The 26,353-nt window shown below is 28.8% G+C and overlaps 1 long non-coding RNA gene across 1 annotated transcript in view; it reads right to left on the bottom strand.

The window, feature by feature from the left end:
* Positions 1–6,632: 6,632 nt before the first annotated feature.
* The window catches only part of LOC132927186 (uncharacterized), an 80,976-nt gene continuing 61,255 nt past the window's right edge, over positions 6,633–26,353 (bottom strand). The window contains exon 2 of the long non-coding RNA XR_009661665.1: positions 6,633–6,969. This is a non-coding gene — a long non-coding RNA (uncharacterized LOC132927186). The remainder of the gene's footprint in view (positions 6,970–26,353) is intronic.

The raw sequence follows: 26,353 nt of genomic DNA, 5'->3' as shown, positions 1-26,353 counted from the left end.
TATAAATATATAGTATATAATATAAATAGATATAATTCCGTAGTATTTTCAAGTGTTACCACGTGTATGTCTATATTTATTAGTATTAAATAAATATATATATATATTACAGCGACAATTTTTATGTAGGTATACAATAAATATTCATTCAACTGAAAAACTGATGTATAACATAGGTAGATACACTGTAACTTATGGTAGAATAAATTATAAATTATCATAAATTGTTTTGTATCATAATTATATATATACGTAAAGTATACGTATTTATATAGGTAAGTACAAAATGAATTTACAGTCTGAAAAAAATTAATGTAAAGCAATTGCATGTAGTCGAAAATTCTGTTTATTGACGTACATATTATATATATAAATCGGTGATGCGGTTCGACGCGATGTGTGTATAGGTCACTATAATCAATATTAAACAATATTATTTTTGACGCGGGAAGTGCATATAATGTTTTATATTAAAAATATAAAATTAACACGACGCAATGATGATTTATTTTTCACTATTATATATTTATATTATCATCCCTTGTATAACTAACGCTACAGTTTGATTGTTGTATATATAGGTACTAATATATATTTCACACGTGAATTATTATCAATTTATACAGATCTGAATTCATCAATATATTTTCACTATATTAGACGTCACCTATCTATATTCTATATACAATATAATATGTTACATATAATATAATATATTATATCATAATTTATAATTTACAGTTCAGAAGTCTATATCTTACCTCCCCCCTTAAACAGTCATACCAATTGTGTTTTTGTTCATATTATTCAATATTGATTTTTTTTCACAATAAATATTAAGATTTACGCTATTATTTATTATATTATAATATCGTTTTTAGTTATTTTTGATTTTATCCTTAGGATATTATACTTAAGTAATTGTAATAGTCTACTGATTAAAGTTAATACATATATAACTATATATCATTCTGTTAAAAATGTTAAAAATGTATGTATAATATGTAGGGCTATATGCCTATTATATTATGCTCTCCGCGAGTATATAATTTATAATTAATTAGTAATTAGACTATACCTATATATGATGAGTATACGGTATATTACACCTATAAGTATTCATATATTATAGGTATATATAGGTATATTTAGGTACAATATATACAATATATAGTATATTACTATTTGGTTATAGTATTTAGTTAAAAAACTATTATATTTATGAAACTGAATTTATTTTAATTTGTCTGTACTTATTTTATATAATATAGAAGAACATTATATAATAGGTACGTACAATTATTATCTATAAAATAATTATCTTGCAAATTGCCATACACGTATCTATTTAACATTATTATAATAGGAATGCTGTTTGTATAATATAGATAGTAAATGTACATTTAATACATAAATTATAACAATTCTAACAATATTGGTGGGGTTATGGAATTTGTATTTCCACTATAGTCTGCAGCAATCCTCATTTGAAAAGTCATAACACTGCAACACAACACCACATATATATATATTTAATAATAGGCAGTTGAGTGGGTATATATGGAAAAACAAAAAGTACCATGTATATATAATTATAACGAAAGGCCTGTATAAATAACGCAAATTCCGATATTCTGGCCATATAATATATTATATACAATATACATAGTATATTATACGGCATATTATTATGTTTATAAATTTAATAATACCTGCACAACATGCAAGTACTTGAGCATTACATTTTAACTACATATATGTAGGTATGATGATAGTATAATATATATATTATATTATATAAGTACTGTGTATTATATACAAAATAATTTAATGATATAAATGCAAGTACATAATATGGACGAGTATATATTATTATAATATAGATTCGTATGTGTATTAAATTATGTGCATAATAAACTGCGGCACGCATATACCAATATTTATCTATAAGTTAACCCGCATGTATATATATATGTTGTATATATTAAATATTAGGTATTCGATTTTTAAATCTATATTTACCTATACTTTCGCACGATTACTGTCAACATACTCTATACCGCACGACTTAAGTAAATATATGTTTATATACCTACAGTGTAGTGTATATACTTATGTAATTGGTTTATATCGTCGTGAAAAAATAAAAAGTACTATATTTTGGTAATTTGTTTTAGTATATGACAATAATAATAAAATAACAACAATTTGTTTGAATAATTGAATATTATGCGCACATCTTTTTTCCTTTTTTCCAAAAAAGGAGACTAAAATAATTATTAATTCAAAATGACAATTCAACAGACATTAAGAATTAAAAACGGGTGAAAAAATTTATAATGTACCTACCTACCTACTTACTTAGCAGTTAGATATAAATGGCATCTGTTTTAAGGTCATATTATGTATAATTTAAAATCATAATGTTTATATATAGTTACTTAAATATTATTCTATTGTCTAATACCTATTATATATAACTATATAGTTGTATAAAGAGTACAAATGTACAATAAGATGATCCACCCTGTTTGTCCCGTCGATGATAGTTCATTTGTTCATTATTATTTCAAAATTTCAAATTTGAAAAAAATATATTGCACATGTGTACAACATGTTGTAAAAAAGCCACAGTTATTAAGTTTTGCGATTTAATTTACCAAATTTTAAGAATAAAAAGAATAAAATAGTTTTGTTCGTGTTATTTAAATATCTAATAGGTACAGCTAATTTGTAGAATTATTTATTGATGTAAATCTGTTAAAAGTCAAACTTTTAATTTCCATTAATAGTGCAAATAGTTCTGTAACTTTAAAAGTTATAAAGGAAAGGGTGGGTAGAGCACGTGTTTATAGACGGCTTGTGGTTATTAGGTATATATATATATATATAGGTATACATTTGAGAACAAACGCATTAAACACCTTGTATAGTTTTTTATTTGTTCACAATAGTTGAACATTTTGTAATTTAAAGGCTTGTATTATTTGTACATTATCTTTAATGGTTTTTACTCACATTTCCTGGTGAACACAAGCTAAATTTTTTTTCACGTTACATTCGCGTGACATGGAAAAGTAAAAACACAAAATCATAATTTTTGGAGTCAAATTATATAACATTTTAAAACTAATAAAAATATACATACATAAATCATACTATTTATACGAAAAGAACTACATAATTCAGAACATCTCGATTTTATATAGTTACATTTTTAGTTATAACAAAAATGTATAGGTATAGGTTCCTATATATTCTTAAGCTCTGTAAAACAAATTCGTATTATAGGTATTATAATGCATATACTGCAGTATATGGCTGTAGGTTGTACACAGATTTTTCAGTTTTCTTTTGGAAAACACTATTAAATGGGGGGTGAAAATGCGTCTCGTTTTGTCAGTTGATCCATCGACAATATAACAGCGCTCTAGGGATGGGGTGTGGTAAATATTCAACACGTATACGATTATTATATTATATCATATATAACGTCAACATAACTTGTGTATAATTATATGCTGAACATTATTATTTTAATGAATTAATAATTAAACATAATATATGTTTTGTATTATTATATAATATATAAAACACGCTTATAATACATATAATATAATATCATGTATACGTAATTAATATATCGCTCGTCATTTAGGATCACATCATATATAGCGTAGGGCGAGAGGGAGAGAGAGAGAGAGAGAGAATTGTACAGTTATAGGGGGCTTTCGATAACTTTATGATTTATCGCCTTCACTCCAGGGCAAAAACTTTTAATAATAAGTGAATCGGATCAAGTAACTATATGTGTTTAATACTTTCTACCGTTGATATACATTTTGTTAAACAAGGCGCGACGTGCCGATAATCTTGTATAATATTTTTTTAAATCACCCACCCTGTGTAAATATATAATCCTGTTTAGGTTATAGATTTACAAAATAAGATGTTGACATAGTATTGCCGTTAGATGTACTTATATGCGTTTAATAGTATGTGTTATTTTTTTTTTAAAGATTTGATTATACATTAATAATTTCTATTATTATAATAATTAATTTTTTTTTTTTTTAAATTAATGACGGCTGTTATATGCGATTTCACCATCGTCCGCATTATCATCGGATGAAATCGTATGAGAATGGCTTTATATAGTTACAAATTGAAATATTTTGTACAATTGCTTTTTATTCCACACGCTATACAATGCTATACCTACATATTATGCGCATGCGTTATTGTTTTATTATCACAGGCGTGATCGCAAATACGAGAACAGCATATTATACACGTATTACATTGTAATTGCAATTATTTTATATAGTGAGCATAATATACAATTATTTTTGTTGTACATAAATCGGATAGATCTGCACAACGCACACGAGAATTAAAAATTATATATTTAATTTAAGTTGGAAAAATAAATCCTACGATTTTATAAATTATTTATACCTATAAAAGTATAAATATATACCCGTATATATACGTACCTATATATATAATATATTAGATACAGGGTTTTAATGCGTTCGCTATTATTATTTTTGTTTTAATCCCCTGTATACCTTCCCACCATTTTTAAACGCACGTGACGGGTTTGAATAAATTTGAATTAGAATTACTTATATATTTCGTAGTTGAATTTGAGAATTCGAAACTACATATGCATATATATATATACCTCTATAAATTGTGGCGATCTATATCGACTGGCGACTACCTGAACTACATATAATATATATGTATATATTGTATATATGGGTATTATAATGTGCATCGTATTATAGGCAGTACAAGTATCTATCAGCATTCATATAATGTATATATAAAACGGTTGACTTTTGTGAATAATATGCGTAATCTAGAACTTGTTTTAATCTATTATATATTTAAATTCAATAAAATTTGTTTTACAAATTGTTTCGTTTAAAAAGTTTGTTCGGATAGTATATAATAGTGTAAAACGAGTTTTTTTCAATTCTGTCCTTAAAGTTAAATATTATTCAGTTATATAGTCACCCTATTCCTACCTATTGCATTAACTACAATTTAAACTTTTTACGTAAGTACCTATATTGACGTATTGTTCACACTGCACATAATACGCTATAAATTATATATATATATATATGTATATATTATATATTTATGTATGATCAATACAATTTTACATTTTAAATTTAAATATTATGGCGTATATTCTGTACAACTCAAATGTCATTCGAATAATATTATATAATCTAAACTGTCAATACAGTATATATTAAATTATGGAGAAAAAAAAAACAATATTTCTATGTAAGTACTATATATCATTGTCCATTATAAGTAATAAATCATAATAATTACCGTATATATAGGTACACGGTACACACATGTATGTATCCGCTTTAAGTGATATATATCACGTATACCTATTATATATTATATTTTATTGTATGACGGTAAACCTCTATATATGGTTCTATTTCTATATGTGAACGAACGATATATTTTTCGATCATGACAACATTAACGAAGATCAATTAGAGTTATATGTTAAATAATTTAAAATTTAAATTCAATTAAATAAAAAAATCGTTTACTTTTTAACAGCTGCTGTTTCCGCACATTTATAATAATATTCAAAGCACATATAATAATTATATTATCTAGAAACGTTTCAATAACAAAATAATACTAAACAAGTACTCTATACTATAAAAAATTAATATAATTATATATATAAATCAATATATTAAGTATATATCAACGTGCACGTACGCTTTAATTATGTATAGGTATAAATTATGTTAAGAGACTAATGATATAATTAATCGTCCGATTATTGAAATCGCAAATACGAGTAAGTATATATATATATATTATAGCAGCACATTATATGGTTATACCTATCTCACTTCCCCACTCACCTCTATATCTATACATACTATTCTATATCAACCTATATCACGGTGTTCACGGTCGAAATGTTTTGTAAATTTTTTAATTTATACGATTAAAACATATAGGTAGGCATAAGGCGCATATATATATATAAATAATAGTAATAATAAAGTACGCCACGCGTGTATTATAATATTGTATAATGAATAATTTAAATATAACTTCATTTCAGTATATATAGCCAAATAAAGGTAAGTATAATGCACAAATAATGAACTGCGCCGAACACATTCAAATATTTAAAGATCTATATAAATTCCGGTTAAATTATATATCTGTACAGATGAAATATAGAAAAAACGTAAAATAAACAAAACAAAACGGTAAAAAAAAAAAAAGAACAAAGAAATATAAAATGCAGCATATCAAAGTCATAGCTCCCATAATTTATTCAATTCACATGACACGGTTTAAAGGAGAATTGTAACAACTATTATACACAGCCAAGTTGGCGGAATAATATAAAGTACACGGTATTACAACTGCTATATTTTTTTTTACTATACCTACGTTTGTATATGATGGTATTATTATATTTATTGTTACAATAATATCATCCGGTGTGCAGTAATCAGGAAAATTGTTCGATGTAGAGAAACGTTTTTAACACCACAGGGTCGGACCCGTGTCGGTTTTGAGGGTATAGGTAATAATGGCAATGGTTAACAACTCTCCGATGATGATGGGTAAGATTAATTCCGTTTAATATTTAAATAATGAAAAATAATAATTCTTGGCTATATTATATTAACAGCAAGTAAATGTTATAAAAATCTTGAAAGACGGTGAAAAGAATAAAACATAAATACGCTTAGACGGTAATATGTTGGACAACAGGATAATATGAAAACAATGTTTTTCGAATATTTTTTTTGTCATGTCTTATTTGTAGAAGTTTTGTCAAAATCGCTACTGAGTCCGACAATATTGCGCGCGGATCAACCGTGACGATTTCTGCAGTAGCTTTATATGGTAATATATATGGTTTGACTCGTGACTGCAGTTATTGGTAAGTACCTGAAACACGACGAAAATAAAAATTAACAACAAGCCAGCCGCCATCATGTCATAATCAAAATTCAAAATAATAATATTATATTGATCGTGCATAGGATATATTGTAATATACATTTATATATACTGCGCAGGACGCGTCGTTTTTATAATTTTTTAACAATCCGTTATGCATTCTTTCGTGACGTTCGCACTTTAGTGCAATTGTGCTGACTGAAATTTAATACAACGGTATACAGGAACACCCTCGATTTCGCATGGCAGCACGATATATATATATAGATAGAAATAAGCGTGCACATAACGTGTATATATTTTATGTTGGAAACGGATGTCAGTGCACTATATTTGTGTTCTTTCTCTGACCCACATGTAGGCAAAACAGATATTAACGAAAAATCATTTTTAAGTAATCTTAGATTAAAATGACCTGTTTTAAAAATCATAGAGAATAATATTATTAACAGTTAAAGTTTTGTACTTTTATTTATTATTTGACTTATAGTTTTCACAACTACAAAAATACAAACATTATTATGTTGTAAATTTTAACGGATAATTGTACCTTTATATTCTTTATATTTTTCATTCATTGATAAAATATATTTGATAATAATATCCTCTTAGAAGTCATGAAAAAATTATTTCGTATAAATGTATTTTGTCTATATGATGCACAGATGCACGTGAGTCAAACTGTCGGAGAAAAGAGATAACATAAAATAATACACTAACGTCCTCCTTTATCGGATATTATAACAGTTATGACTAAGTTGAGAAGTAATTGTATTTTATCATTACAATTTATAGTACCTATAGTTGATGCCTAAAAAAATACGTTAAAATATTGTATATATGGATAGATATGACAGTTAGAATGATTAGATTGTGACGAACATCACGCGATAAATGGTAATTATTCGGTACATTGTCGACCGTCCGGAAGATAACATTTTTCACGGCTATAAGAGAATATAATTATTGTGATATAATAATATGGCTTAATGTATGATTCAACTTTTTTATTTTTAAATAGACTTTTCGTATAGGACTATCGGAGGGAAACGTGTTTCTCCCTTTACGTCAACATTGTCAATCGATACAGCAGTATTTCGGTACAGTAGTGATGACTGATGACTGATGACAAACAAAAATAAAACTGTTTTAGTTTTAATATTACTTGTTATATATATATTGTTTCTCGTGGCCAGTATAGAAAATGGGTGACAGACGACAGTTTGACATAATGTACCTATTCCAGCACGACGATATTAAAATGTTGAAAATCGATGTCTCGGTGGATTCACGGGAGTCTCGTTTATATAGTCATAGTCGATTTTCGGAATATCTTTTCATATAAGTGAAATCCAAAATCTCCTTAAATATTGTTTTCATTGAAACGACCTAAATGTCTGACGAAAATGTAAGCACTTATTGCCAATAGTTTTAAATGATGTTTATTTTGCGTTGGTGTTACTTTTTCAATTGTACATAAAACCGTTTTCAAGAATAAAACGTCAATAACGTCTTTACATTCATCGACTTTCAATAGAATAAATATGTTCCGGCCAATCCTTTATGTAAACTTTTCGATAAATACACTGTTCTATTATGTCGGACCACGCATACGGAGTCATACAGAGTAGGAATAGGTACCTAAATGATTGTCTGGCATTTGTGTCGCTTTAATAAATAATTGATGGGATGTGCTGCAGAGGCATATTAACGGAACTCATCGAAACACGTCGTCGTTCGTGTATATTTTTCAAAGAATTCTATTCATCTTAACTGTAGGTATTATACATGATAGGTGTGTGGCGAATAAACGGTTTTTATATTTCACTTTAATATAAATGTAATTTTAATGGTTTTTATTTCACTCTTTCTGCGCATTTAGCATAATATAATAATAATAATAATAATAATAATAATAATAATAATAATACAAATTACAAAGAATGTCGAAGCGTTCGGCTTCCGGGAGACATGTATTTATTAGATATATATTATACGCTCGTTTCAAAACCTATTATTATTGTTATACTATTGAGTATATTATAAAGAAGAACGCTATAAAATTAGCAGCTTAAAATCAAATAACACGACCATATAGATGATAATAACAACATATTATAATACTGCGCAGTTTGTCTGCACGGTCGACAACACAATACGCGCCGCACTGCATGGCGTATGCTATTATATTATTCGCACTGCAGTAATTCACACGAGCGTTCTTAATACACAGTAAGTAAGTGTATATTATATCGGAGGACGTCCGTAGTCTATATACCGTGGAATATAATGATAACAATACGTATATATAACGACGGGGACGAATTGACTCGTCCGAACAGTAACCATATAAGACGTATATATAATACACCGTATATATATATATTATATTATATTCTTCGGTCTACGTTCCCGTCCTTGGGGTCCGCTCGCATTGTGTCCGAATTCGAAAACCACGAGGACGCACGCACTACAATAATAATATGACTTTACTGTGTCAACTGTCGCGGCGGCGGCGGCGGTGAGTGGGATATTCGATATACATAGGTACGACGCGAATAATACGCACCGGAAGATGGGCCTTTATAGTATAATATAATATACTGCAGAGGTGGCAGGATACAGTAACATATTGTAATGTGGGTAGAATAATATTATTGAGATACCTCTATTTAACGTCTCAGGTCCCGTCTACATTATATATACGGTTTATGTGCCTACTACCTGAGGGCCGAGACACGACTTACACATTCGGCTAAGCATTTTTACAATACGTACAGTTTTTACGCGTGAGTTTTTAAAGGTATACCAACTGTACATAATACGGTCCGACTGACGATGTTTATTTCTTCTTCTTCACTCGTGTACAGTATTATGTACAGTTGTACCTACTTTGTATCTATAGTTATGGTTTGTAACTCGAGATGTATACTAAAATAATCTTAATAATATTTATTTTTGATTTTGTCTTGTATGCACTTATATTTTAAACGGGAACAAACTTCAAAAAATTCAACATTACATTCTATAATTGTAATAGATAATGTTGTACAACAAAATATTTTATTTCTTAGTTAAATTTTAAATATTTAAATTATACTTAAGTACGATTTTTACCCACTTTATTTTATACACATTAATAAATAATCATTAAATGTATATGGATGAATTCTAACAGAATGATTCAAATTATAAACGATAGTAAATGCTGTACATGAATAATGTGTGTGGATGAAGTTTATCTACTTTAAAATTAAATTTCTTTAAATTTTTTTTTTTTTTTTTTGAAACGAAATATGCGTTAACGAGTTTTTGAATATGTCGCTTTCCAAGAAATATCCGAGCTCTAGACTTATTTTAATATCACTATATTATATAGGTATACATATTAGGTATATCTACAAATGACGGAAGTGTTGGTTGGTACATAATATTCTCTTTTCGAAAAAAACTAATAAAATTAGGTATATTTACGGGAATTATAAACGAATATTTTATATTCATTTCCGCGTGGAACATAATAATATGTTATATTGTGTTTACGTTTTATATGATAACATATACATATATCATATTCTCGATTTTTCACTTCGCGTTTTTATGTAACTGTACATATTATATGTGTGTTATATGCGCACCTAATCCACACTCGCGCGCGCCATAAGTGTATTATTATATTTACACGATATACCTTTTCCGAACATATTTGTATGTTTCATAATGCGTACACGTCGTCTTACTCTCATACATTGACGGATAATCTCGGGGGAACGAAAAACTGTTACGATGTGTATATTATAATATATACGACACACGTTACATAATATGTGTACCGACTGCGTTGCTGACGAATCAATAATATTATTATTATTATTATTATCATCATCATCATCCGTTTTGCCTTCGTGCCATTAAACGTCGGGTGTATAGGTTAGGTGGTTAGCACAGGAGCACCATTGGGGGGGGGGCAGCGCATACTTTGGCTCTCCTATTTATTTCCGAATCTTATAGGTCTTGATAAAAATTTACAATGCGCTGACGGCACACGGGCGATGGCCTATGGCCCTATGAGTAAAAATTAAAATACATTATTAATTGCTATGAATAGGTACTATGTAATGCGTAGGTATAAAATATAAATATATAGTGTAATAGTATTATGTATGCAAATAAGTAATAAATAATAATGCATAATATTTATTATTTTTAGATTCTTATTAGCATCAACTATACGTCTATGATCATTGATCAAAGCGATTTCCAACTTTCCAAATAATGGTTTTTTCGTTAGTAGGTATAAATGCGGTATAATAAAATATAGTATAAATATAGGTATATATAAATATAATATAATAGGCGTATGTGGGTATTCCGTTATACAATTATATGCTTGTGATTTAGAATAATTCTATATTTCTAACATTTCTATGATGTCGTTACAGAAATACAGACTACCTACGGTTGCAATTAGTATAATATTATATCTTCAATGGGTGACAAAAGATTACTTAAGTGATTTAATGGTCATAGCGAATAAGAAAAATAAGATGCTAACAAAATAGATTTAGACGAAACAGTAGATAGATTTGCTAAAATAAAAACTAGAAGGTATATAAGGTAGAATAGCAACTAATGCATTTTGTATGGAATATTGTATTATTATGTATTATAATATGTTAATAAATAAATATAATTTATTAATTTCGTTTGGAATAAATTGCATTGATTACTAAATATTTTTGGATCTATACCAAAAGGCAAATAAATTATTAATGAATAATTAGAATAAATATTCATTAAACATACCCTTCAAGAGTTTAACCCCATAGAAGCGACTTACACACAAACCATATCTGTATTGACTGTAATCTATTATTTTGAAAAAAGTGGCCTGACGAAAAAAAATTGGTCTACTTAAATTTTGGCACCCCTATTATAAAATTCAAATGGCACCACTGAGTTAGTAATTGTCTATCATAATATTATAATATGAGTATACCTATATAATACCTATATTTGCTTATTTTATGTATTTACATAAAATAAGATACCTATACCTATATATATGCTAAAATAATATAATTTACAGTGATGATGACCATGTATATTGTGATTGCAGGTGAACACATTATTATGTCATCATGATAAATAATAATATTGCATATATGTATCTATACATTTATTATGGATAACTATAAGTTAGGATTATAATATGAAAAAAAACAACGTAAAAAACACGAAAATAAAAAACTAAATTTGTATATTTTATATTAGATTCTATAGTTATAATTTAAATATAAATTAAATAAATAAAAAAATGATAATTCAAATCAATAATAATCGTTCTTAAATTATATTTAGGTATCCAAAGTTAAATTTAAATATTTAAAAAATGTTCTTGTATTTAACTAACATCTTTTTTATTTATATTTTGACATACATATTTTATAAACAGGATAATTTAATGCACCAAAAACTATAAAATATGCAAACACTCAAAAATAGAAAAACATAGCAAACTTTTTTAAAATATTAGACATTATGCAAAACAAACATAATAAAATAAATTCACATTTTATTCATGACCTTAATCGTACCAATATAAATTCTCTACATTTTTTTTATAAAATATAAAAAAATGTATTAAAAATTAATTTTATGAAAATATTAATAATACATATTTAAAATTAATAGAATTTTTGATTTTATATTAAAATTATATTAAATAAAGGTATTTCTATTTCGTTATATTTCCCCAATTATGTAATAAGAACATTTAATTTTACTTTTATGCATAAATAGGCACTAACGCTTAAAATATGTAAAAATATACAAAATAAATGTTTGAGTTTACATATAAAATAGAAATGTGCTCAGTCATATTTGTATTTTACTAATTTTAATCGACGAATCGAATTTATCGACATGTTGTGATTTATCGATAAATTATTCACAGTTCTGATAATAATTTTATCACTAAAGTATAAAATAGAAGTATGACGCAATAACGACTATACGGCTAGTAAGATACAAATTTGTTTTACAATATAACTATCATCGATCGATGATAATTCTGCCTCCGAACGACGAACGTAATGCTCGCAGTTTATATTGTCTTCACGCGTTACACGTTCAGCTTCTGTTATAGTCAGTTGTCCGCATTTACATTTTAAAACTCCTCAAAATTCGAGCAGTCAAATTATATAGGTAATAATTAATTTCACTTCTCATTGTATTTAATACACTCTTCCGGTTTTTACTAAGAACCGTCCACGTGATTTTTTTTATTTTGTTCACGCGGGTCATCTTATTTGTATATCCGTAAAAACTCGCAACACTTTTACTACTTATTTAAACATAATATAGATATACCAACCAAGGTAAAACCTTTCACCGTTTATTGTTTTCGCTCTCTTTATCGTTAAAATTATTTTTTGTCCGTTCATTGTATTCTCGAAATTTATCAATTAATAATAACGTTGTGGGATTATATTGTATACAAACAAACAATAAATTATAACAATATTGTCAATCTTTAAATATTCAAAAAGGGAAAAACAATAATAATTTCCACAATAAAAAAATGTTATATTTCATATGAGAAACCCAAAATGCTAAGCTAAGGGTGTACTTTAGGAGGTGATCATTGTCCACTTTAAGTGTAGTTAATGTTTAATTTGAATTTTTATTCATAACATGTTTTATCACAATTGCTAATTTTTAAATAAAATGGTAAGTGCGTAATTAAATATTCTATGAATAATTAGTATTGTATACTGCATGGTGGATAAAGGTATATCGTTATTTTTTTTTACACCAACTCTACTTTTATCATTTCATATTATGTAGCATTATCCGTATTTCTTTTTTGAAAAATTTAAAAAAATAAGGTCTAAAATGGGACAAAACTGACAGGTTTGGTTTTGTTTGCATAAATTTATATATAATTATATTCTTTTACAGTTAATAAAACAACATTAACAAATTTGCGTAAATGTTAAAAAGAAACGTGGACTTTATTATTTTCTATGATAGTCTATAATTTATGTTGATTGTGCCAGGAAGAAAAATATAATAAAACATAACAGTTTATAAAACTAATTAAAATTATGTATAAAAAAAATCGTTCTGTTATTATATAGGTATAACAAAGGTAGGTGGCTGAATTAGTCCAGCAACCCAGGTCAAATAAGAGTTTACTGGATGTTGCAGAAAAACTTTTTAAAAAATGTGGACATTTTCGTGTTAGACATAAGGTAGGTAATTACAAAATTAAGCTATATGAAAAAGTTTTTTAAATTAGTTAAATAATCTTATGAATTAACAAACCTTTTTCCAATTAATTTGAAAAATAATACCTACCCACGTTAAAATCATATTTTTAATATGAGAATAACATTCGATAACATTATATATAGGTGTAAATAAAAAATGTTTGTACTAAAGTACATTTTTATAATTAAATACCTACTGTATACGTATATAAAATGGTATTAAACAAAAACGAATAAATAAATATTCCTTGATTTAATAATTTAGTAGACACAAACATGTAATTGCCTAAATCATAATATATCTGTGTAATAATAGAGTACATATACTATATTATAGAATATGCATTAAAGTTTTAACAAAACAATTAGTATTATTTTTAAAATAATAAAATAAGTTAGAAATTAATACACGAGTGACCCAGATATTTATTTTAAAAAAATGGATTAGCTTCATTTAACTAACTAGGTATAATAAGTTTTTAATATTTATAAGTTTTAATATTATTTTTTTCGACTTTTAAAGCTATAAATAAATTGTTTGTTAAATATATTAACTTTTAGGCTTTAGCTTAACGTTATTATGTTGACTTTACTTCACTAAATCAAATTTAATACTTTTCATTAACTAACCCACCTTCGCTTATAAGTATATATAAGTGCAACTACTTATAATAAAAAAATTATTTTATTGGTAGGGGGTGATGTACACTCACTTGGATTTTTTCAATTTTAACTTTATATCAGCATATTTATTATTCGACAATGATTCTTGAAGGGTGTTTGAAGTGTTTTCTTAAGGAGCCCTCTTGACTCTCCCTCCAAGTAACAGCCCCCTTGTGTATACTAATATATTATGTTTATTAATAGAGCCTGAACACCTTGAACTACGTGCATTTGTATATTTTTTCTAGTCGATCACATCATAATATGCCAAGCGAGCGTATTATATTGATGTTTCATAACGTTCCAGTGAGTAAAAACGAATGGTCATTATTTAATGCATATAATACGAGGGCTAACTTTACACACATAAGTACCTATATGTTTTCAAATTTCCTCATTGTTTACAGTACCTATTATAACGGACTAACTGCATATATTTCATTTTTTCTACAGACATTCATTGATAATTCTTAAAAAATTAAATTAAAAAGCATATTGGGAAAAATGATGAGTATTTAAAAAAACAAAAGTTTTGATGTACCTCCTTTGGTAAACATATTCCGACTTTTATTTAAATTTGGAGATCATATAATTTTACAATTTAGCTATTGTAAGTGATATTATAACTATTAATATAATACGTATAAGTTATATTATAATATGCATCATCACATCATTTACATTACGATTTTCGATCGCGTATGATGCATTTGTTTTTGGTACATATTATAAATCCGGTCTTTAGTTTATTAATAATTGAATAGTTGAATATATTAAACGATTTGCATACGGCGTTTACACGCAGTGCGTGCGCTACGATACGATGTCGCCGTAAACATATTATTATATTATTATATTATTGTTTGTGCGTCGTGCCTGTATACATATACGTAAAACAAGGGCTATAATTATTTAGTTAGCCGTTTTTATGTTTTTTATAATTATTCAAATTCTAACATTATGATCCAGCGACTCTATAGCGGGGAAATATAATATGATATATTATAATATAAAAAACTGCACGCATTGATGAGAACGATGATGATGATGATGATGTACTCGGCACGGTTGACGCGCGCGCACATGCCGCCCGTACAAAAACAACAATAATGTTTATATTTTTTATATAATATACACGTTGTAATAATATCGGAATCGGTTTATCGACTGAGCGAAACGCACAAATTAGCATATTAATGCGTATCGATATAATAACATAGAATATTAAAATATATACAATGCTCTATTAAGAGACAGGAAATTAAGCTTCCGCGTTGTATAGTGTTTTTATAATATATATATATTTTATTCCGTTCCTTTTTTTTTTATTTTTTATTATATATATTATACATGGATTACAGGTATATAATATATTTTATGTGTATACGTACGTATATAGTTATATTCATATTGCACAAATTCCGGTAATATTTAATTACAAACGGATATTATTAGGCGTTACTGTTGCCGGGTCGACAGGAAGTTTCGATGTTTAAATTACCATTTTAATGCGTTATTCGTCAAATAATAAATATATATATATATATATACCACATGTATGAAATAATTCGTCCGAACGTTCGGGATTTACGCATATATATATATACATATACAGGCGAGTTATATAGAGTAATACGCGCAAATCACCATATTATATGTATATATATATATATATATATATGAGGGAACGGTACGTTACATATATTGTCTATTTGGTAAAATACCGTGTACCCGCTCCTCCGACGCGTGTATAATATTATTATATTTTTGTAATGATATTATAATCGAACTATGCTGTACAAATGAAATTTACGCGTCGCTCCGAAGACGGATTTCCGTGTGCTTTAGTGCTTAATTTGATTTTAATAACAATAAATTGACACCGCGGTTATAGTATATCCAATGTAAATTCTCCGCGTATGCGCTATGAAAACAAAACGATATAACAGCGTGCTGAGTGTGTAGTATATGCATATATATATATATGTGTGTGTGTGTGTGTGTGTGTGTGTGTGTGTGTGTGTGTGTGTGTGTGTGTGTGTGTGTGTGTTATAACTATCAACAGAGAGACTATTTTTTTTATTGTTAGTTTTACACACTTTTTATAATAGCAACTAATCACGTTCGTGACTTCGCCCTTAATATTTAAATCAATTTCCTAATTTGTATCTCTGATATCAAATTAAATTAATATAAAAGCTGTCATAAATTTGTCATCAATCATTAAACACCACATTTTATGGTGTATTAGGCCCCGAGTATACCTACTTGGGCTTGCGTGTACTTCATTGGCAAGGTATATATACAACACAAATAATAGAACGTTTCCATTGTAAAATTAAAAAAAGTGCAAATCGAAAATTATTGTCATTAAAATATACAACTTGTTATACAGTAACTTATTTAGCATTTTGAACTCGTGTATAACAACTTTAATATAATAAATTTCCGAGGCGGCTATTGGAAATGAAATTTCAAATTTATAAATATAGAGTTTTCTAAGAAAAAAGGACTTTCAAAAGAATACAAATGAGCTCTTTCTTGGAGTGGCAAGCAGACCGGTGGACCTGACACGTACATGAAGTGACCCACCATTCCCATCATAATGACATTCCTCACACGAACTTAACAGATATTAAAGTTAGTTATATACGCGTTTTAATATAACACTTACTTATTTATTTATTTTCGAAAACTGTTACTTATTTATCAGCATATGCATTATGTATCTATGACCTATATTACTTTACGAATTACGAAAAACTTAAATAGAGCTAACGAATAAAAATAAAATATTATTAGAGCTTCGCGTTATTATACATAAAAACAGTCAATATAATTCATAAATGCAATCTATTGAAGTACAACATTATATCATATTCGTATATAAGTATTTAAACTGATCGATGTCCTTCTCGCGTAGAGATGATGTACTCCAAGGGTTTCAATAGTGATGGGGGGGGGGTGGTAAGGCTGGATCCAGAGCGAAGATCTATTATATGGCCCAAAAACAACTTACCTGTTTTGTATTCATATTCCAAGTTTGTATTGTATTTTCGTCCTATATATCTTATTTCTAACATATATACATATTTAAAAAATGTAGTGCTTAATATGACGGTTCAACTGTCAAACACGATTTTGAGGTAGCGATTTTAACGTAATAATAACTTCATTTTTCAACTTCTCTTTGATAACAGCTATAAATTTAAATTTAAATTCTTGATTTTACGTATACATCCTATCATCATCCTATCATATTCAGATAATGCGTTGAGGACACACTATATAGGAGTACAAAATATGTATACGAAACTATAATCCAGCAACCAGAGCTTCGTGGTTTCCCGTTTAAGTGCTGCAGATCTCACCATTGCTCGCGAGTCGCGACCCGTCGATTTATTATACAATACATGCATACGGAATCAGTATGTGTATATATACATAGACGTGTATTAGGGACAAATGGACGCCACTTGTACGGATTTGCGTAAAACTTTCGCGGTACAGTTGACCGCGGGTTTGCTAATTCTGGAGTTGAGACATCCCGCGGAATAGATGAGCACCACTATGCGTGTACTCTGTATATAATATATAATACGCGTACGACGTAAAAAGCCCTTCATCCCTCCCCTTAATCTGGTAGATCGAGATCACCCGCGAGACTCCACGTCAAAATCGTCTAATTTATAATGGTTTTAATATCATTAGTCGAAACATTTGGTTCGCACACTATACCCGCGATGTAATAATATGCACTACGCAATAATATTATACTACTTATGCGCGACTTTCTTCGGATAAGCTTTTTGGCATAATTTAATTTAATTTACTGCCCATAGTGAACACTTTCGATAATATTATAATATAAAAATCGGTATATAATTACCAATTATACATATTATACATAATATAATATTACAGAAGTTTTTAGTAAAAATAAACGTTTTATTCGTTGACGTAACTATAGCACTCATAATCTTTAATCTGTGTGAACATTTTCCCTACAACCAGCACTTTTCAATAAAGTTTCAATAAACTTGTAAATTGCTTAAAAAAAAAATACATTAATATTTATTTATAGATATAATTTTTGTGTATATTTTAATCAACTGAATAAAATTTAGTTTCATGAAAATTGTTTCTTTTAAATTATAATTTAATTGTATCGTTATTCTCCATAACACTGAAAACATTACTTTCAATTTTTAGAATAGCCAAATTTTAAAAACAGTGTTAAAACATACTCGTACATGGCCAATTTTTACCACATTGAAGAAAACCTTTTTTGTGACTTATTGTCCAAAATATATGTTCAGGAGACCTATGCTAAAATTTGAGTGGCTTAACGGGGCCTAATACTTAGCCTAATCCTCGTGGCACCTCAAACTAAAATAATGATGAGATGCTCAAATGACATTTGATCTTGGATTAAAAAAATATAAATATCAAACCAAGAACGTCACTTATAAACGTGAATGATAACTACTGTTTTCAAAAGTGTCATGTATGTGTATTATATTATATTTTATCATGAACTTGTGTGTGATGCTCTTCTTATCACACACATTATTTGTGCACTCGTGTTAAAATGTATAATAATATGAAACTATTGGAAAAATAACATCTATATTGACCGATAATAATAATAATAATATTATCTAGCGATTTGTGAATTCGGAACATATATAGCATATATTATAATATACATATATATATATATATAAATAGACTATAAAATTGTTGGCCATATTAAAGGCTTAAAGCTTATATAGGTATCTAGTATTACACGTAGCTCGTTGTCTTTTATTATTATTGTGTGCGCAAACACGTTCTTATTGCTGTAATTACTTTTACAAACTATATATATATAAAGTTATGTATGTACACACACACACACATAAATATATAACAATAAAACTAATGCGATAAATCTGTTTGTGACAGCCTATATATTGTAAATATATGTATGTGTGAGTGTGTAGGAAGAGTACATTTATATTATATTATATTATGCGTGTGTATGTGTGTGTGTGTGATAGTGCGCGCGCGAGGGAGAGAATTATAAGAGTGCGTAGCCGGGTGAGTCATAGGTATTCATCAGCTGTCCTGCTGTCCACTAATATATAAGATCGTAACAACGACCCCTATATACATATAACGATAACGATAATGATAAGTGATAATGATTTGGGGTACGCGAGCGTGGGGTACATGACGATAATATAATATACGCTGTCTATACGTATAATTCCGGTGGTAGGTAGGTATTATTATTACACTTTACACTCAAGTGGTAGGTGAACGTAAATATATACCGTAAATATTAATTTCTAAAATTCGAAAATCGCCTTTTGTACGACATATTCTCTGCAACGTCGACGGCGGGGGTAGACGATTTATCTTGTGGAATTTTGAAAAAAAAATTAACCAATAGACTATATATATTTTTTATTATATTAGCATAATAATAAAAATGGACATTTGAAGTCGGATACCTGATTTTGTTACTACTTCTTATGACAGATGAGGTGATTACTGTTATCATTGCAATATCATTAACTATAATATGAGTGAGGGGCGGTTCCCAGCCTATCTCTCCGCGCTACAGTCTTACAAAAACTGTATGTACACCATAAATACAAATGTATATGATATTATAAAAATTATTGTTAAAAAAAAGTTTTGTTCACTGCGTTACAAACGCGTAGGTATAGTAAACGATAATTCATAAAATTCTATTAAAAAGAAATTAATATTTTCTTCGATCAACAATAAAATACAATATTCTCAAGTGTGACTGTGTGTGCGTCCGTGTGATTGTGGAATGCATGAAAATAATTTAACAATAGTCAACCATCATTAAAACAGCTCGGCATCCGCTTCGCTTTAAAATACTCTCAAATTTAAAAATTATTAACAATTAAACGACTCATTATTATATTTAATACAAATTAATTCGAGTACATTCATACATTCTTCATAATGGAAATAGCACATTAATATTGTTTTTAATTAAACGTGATATAGCAGAAGAAAATCCAAGAGATATTTTAAAATAATTAATATTTAAGTACTTATTCAAGAAATATTTCTAGACGCGGAGAATTAAAATTTATGAAATGATCGTTTGTATCATTAAAAATGTTTAAAACTATCAAAACGTAAATAATTGTGTTAAGGTACAGAAACCGTACCCTAAGTAAAGCGTCTACCACTGCATGTTTCAACAAAACATCCAAAGAATAAACCGTATAGAACAGGGGTGACCAAACCGCGGATCGCGTCATAGACTTTTGTGGCTCGTATCTTATCGTAACATTTTTACAAAAACATTTTTTAGTATGAATTATGTATGACTTTTTATTTTTTACATTTTGGCTCTTCCATATTTATTAATATATTTGGAGGCTCGCAAGTATTTTCTCGCTGGCCACACCTGGTATAGAATAATAAATATATAACAACTGCTATAGTCGTGTCGGTTAGGCATAGCTATTCAGAGAACTTAAGATGGTAGTGACCTGATATCAGCAAAATATATGCTCTTTGGTCAAAAATTATTATGAATATCATCCGACAATTATATGATTTGTTACCTAAGTAATTACAATATCATTGTCTGTACAGAGTACACTGTTCAGTGTTCAGTGTTGATATTATTATAATTAAAATATACTGAAAGTGATTCTTGGTTTGACTAAGTCATGCTTTCGTTTTTATAGCATAGTATAATACCGTTATTATGTGTCTTATGAATAAAACCACAATTTTAAAAATTTACGAGTATACATTGTATACTCAACATACCTATTATAATTTATAATATTTATTATATATTTATGTATAATCCAAGAATTTTAAGTTAATTGTGAAAATTTACTATTTAATGATATTAAAATATCATAACGTTACAAATCATAACATATTTTAATATGTGTAAATATATATAACAGTCGTAAAATATGCACTGAACGGGTTATACCTAAACTGACGATAAAATGTTATAAATATACTCAATATAGGCGTTGTGGCAAGCGGTATATTATAATATGCGATCGTGTAGGAACGCGTTTAGACTACGGCTATAGGTATATCGATACCCATGAAAACCATACACGATACTACATAGTTACATATTATTATTATATCACACGATATTACAGTCTGTTGTTTTATTATACATTTACACTATCGCCATCGATTATTTATGATTTAATTTCTACTACACGGTTCGATACGCACGAGAACGGCACGCTATTTACTCAGACCAACATAATAATAATTACAAACTGATTGTATATACGCACTTAAACACATATATACATTATACGTCGAGTTATTTATTTAGACGTAATACCTACTAGCGGTGTATCTCGGTTAGAAATAATACAAAACTTAAACCGAGTGACGTCGAGAGACTGCAGAGTATAAAATTCGAGGGAGTTAGAGAAAGAGAGAGTGAGAGAGAGAGAACAGGGAAGAAAACGATCTTTACAATAGGCGTTTACTCTCGTTTTGGAACCCTGCAGAGATTGACGCATTTACATGTTTTTATTAACGATTAGATGATTATCTATTTATCTAACGAAGTGAAATAAAAAATATAGTACATCATAATAATTTCTGAACCAATTTTGAAAATTGTAATCCTGAATAGTATATGTCATATGATTTTTTTCGAAAACCGTTAAATTATGTATAATATTCTTGCTTATGTCATTGAATTTGAATATTTTGCATGTTTTATTTTTAATCTGTGAATCCGTCTTGTTACGAATTAACTTGAATTCAACTTTTGGATGGTACATAATGTTACGCCGAGTGAGTATTTATGGACTTGCGACGACGACGGAGTCTTATAATTTTACCTACATATAATACGCACGTGTATAAAATTGGACCAACGTGGTTGTGACCGCAATGTTGGTCGCGCCAGTCGTCGCCACAGTCCGGGAACACGGCACATGGCGACGTTTGCGAACAAAAAAAAAATGTTTATAATCACTTATTAATAATAAGTTATTATAAATGTGATGCGAATACATTACACGGAACACCGGCGAAAACCGAGAGAAAAACATAATAATATATAGCCATATATATACGCACTGCAATAATACAGTGTATAACATTTTATATACGTGTGTAGTCGTGAGCCGATATCCGAGGCGCGCCTTGGGGGAAATATACACGTGCCCGATTAATAACTATATGGTATATAGCTATACACACACATACTATTATATTGGCCTGGTGTGTGTCGGGTGTGATCTCTACATTATTTTTATGTTCCGTGTTTTAATAATATTGATGACTGCCGTGCCTCCCCCCACTTTGGCCCTTCAGCCCCGCGCACGACAAACGCCCACGCGACGGATTATATTATCGGTCACAACACGTCTTTAGCTTTTCACACATTTATAATATAATATACGACTGGCACGGTTATTATATCACGTCTGATTATTATGGATTAATAATAGTAAAATATGTTCGAGATAACGACGACGACGACGACGACCCGATGTTCACCATATGTGCGCGCACACACGACGCAATATCATACAGTAATGATCCGCACATATACATCACGTATATGCCTATATAATATTATATTTGTATATACCGAGAACCGATGATGATGACTGTGCAGTGTGAGTATAAGTGTGTGTGTGTGTGTGTATATATCGGATATCATTGGGATCCCGGAGACTTGATTTATACTTATTTACATTTTTATCCCGCTCGTGTATGCGCGGACACACGTTTGCAAACGAGCCTGTCAATATTATACCACGCGCTACACGCGTCTGGAATGTCCGAACGAAAACGAATGTATAATTGGATTCATATTTTGTTTGAATCAATTTTTTTTGAATTTTGTTTACATTTTTTTTATACAACATTACGAACAATTATATAATAGCAAACACCGGCTTATTATTATTGTCATAAATTTATAATAACTGTTGTTATTTTGCAAAACTATATATATGTAATGCAAAAGTAAATATAAATATGAATTGAATAACTTCGGTATATTATGTGATGTATGTAATTTCGTGTGTTGAATAAAACTGTACGATTGATGTGACAAATCATGCAATACAACTTAATTATACAACAACACTTACGCAGATAAATATAGAATATAGAATAGGTAAAAACAATAAATATTTTTAAAATCAAAAAAGTCAACCGAAAAACTATACCACAGTAGTTTCTTATAATCGCTTAAATCGTAATATATAATATAAATGATGTGAATTCACAATAGATATTCAAGTCGGCACATTAATAGATCAAATGATTTTCTGTCGGGGTCGACCCTTCTTTAGAGTATAGTTAACACACAATATACAGCCATCACGGGATGGGTGAACTGGGAAATCTAACGCGTCTCCCCTGAGAAAAGGTATCAAACCATAGTCATAAAAACACTAAAACAACGAATTACACGGCAAAAATAAAAATATGATTTCGAAATAATTTTGGAAACTTTTAGTACTTGAATATATACTGCTCTCTGAACTATACCTACTGATTATCGAAAAACAATTATCAATAATAATAAAAAAAATCTCTGGTTTTTTCGAAAAAATCGGTCGAGTAGTTTTTGAACATATTATAAGCTACAAACATTCATTAATTTTTTCTCGTATACCTATATATATATATTATTAATATAAAAGTATTTTTTACGTTAGCATAACTAATGACAGCCATATATGTTACATAAATAAATAATAATTTATTCTATTTTCCCGATTCAAAACGAAATTTCTGTGTGAGCCGCTCTCTAACAATTTATATGGATTGAAAAACGAAACTATATAAACATTACTTTCCAAATCTCGAGGAATATGTGTGTGCAAAATTTGGTGCCAATGGAATAAGCGATTCCGGAGATAAGCCAGCTAGTAGTCTATAACAAACGCACGATGATTTTTGTATAATATAAATGAAAATAAAAAGAAGATAGGTATATAAATAATATGTGTATTTATACCATTACAATAAATAACTGTCAATAAGCGTATGTTGTGTATATACGAGTATGTCGATAATCTATTAAAAACGAACGTGATTTATAATACCTATACTGTAGTAGTGTAAATCAGTTGACTCCGAGACGCGCATTATATAGAAGTTACCTGTAAATAATATTATATATTCATTCTTAATACTTATATATATATATATATATATATATATATAGATACTCAAATATATACTGACTGGGTTGTTATATATTTAAATACTATACGCGATGTATGGGCTAAACAATATAAATTCTGAATTTTCGGCGGGTAAAAAAATAGTATACTTCCGGAGTCGACGTGAAAAATACTGCTGCAGTTTAGATGTATTATTTCGTATATAAATACGTTATAAGTAGATGTACCTTATATATGAACGCGTGCGACCACTGCAGCGTCCGTAGCTCACTGGTTATAGCTGTCGACCGGAAGCCTGTCGCTTGTTTGCTGCACGGTGGTCGTCTTTCAAAACTGCAGTCTCTCCACAAAGATTCGATACTGCGGCTATACGCGGTCTTATTTATATATAAAGTTCATAATTTTTTTACTCGTATATAAACCACGACGTCCCCAAGGACCGCGTGCGACAAGTAAAATTGAAACGTATGACCTATTTGCGGGCATCCCTCCCGAGGCCTTTGCAGGCGTTCTCTCTCATATCACTCGCTGTTCATATATATATATCTTTATATATATATATAAAGGTGACCCCTGTTCGCTATAATATAACAGCTCACTTTCACCCTTTGTAAGTACCTATATATGATGCACGGAGGCACATCGTCCAAACATGATGTATGACATTCGGTATTTTTTTACTCCAGCGGCTTTTTCCAATGGCTATCCGTTATATCGTACGCGTATAAACGTGTGTATGTGTGTCTGTATTATAGCGACAAGGAGAATATATATTGACACATATTGAGATATATATATTTATAGATGATAGTGTTGAGCCGAACTCGGCGAGCCCATTTATCGTCAGATATTTCTTCACCACGTTAAATATATACGATGATATAGGTACCTATATATATATATATATATACAGTATATATACCGAGAACTGAAAAGTTTTTGCTTCTTATTGCCTGTCTCGTATATTATACGCCTATTGTCGACACTCAAACGTCTTCGATCAGGGACGGCCTTGAAAAACATTTCATTCCGGGGGAAGTTTTGTTCGTCCAGACCACATTTTTTTTTATCGCGATGTTTTTAAGTTACCAAACTCGCCATTCGGGATAGGCCGAGAGCAAACTTTATTAGTAGCTATAATAGCTTTTCAAACATTTTAGAACTTATATATAAATAATAATTGTCACAGTAGCTTTAATAAGCCTGTCGAGTTGTTATCCTAGTCGGGTAACTGTAAGAGACTTTTTATTTTAA

This window comes from Rhopalosiphum padi, chromosome 3, assembly GCF_020882245.1.
Source record: "Rhopalosiphum padi isolate XX-2018 chromosome 3, ASM2088224v1, whole genome shotgun sequence".
Taxonomy (NCBI): Eukaryota; Metazoa; Arthropoda; class Insecta; order Hemiptera; family Aphididae; genus Rhopalosiphum; species Rhopalosiphum padi.
This window is presented reverse-complemented; position numbering and strand designations above follow the sequence as displayed.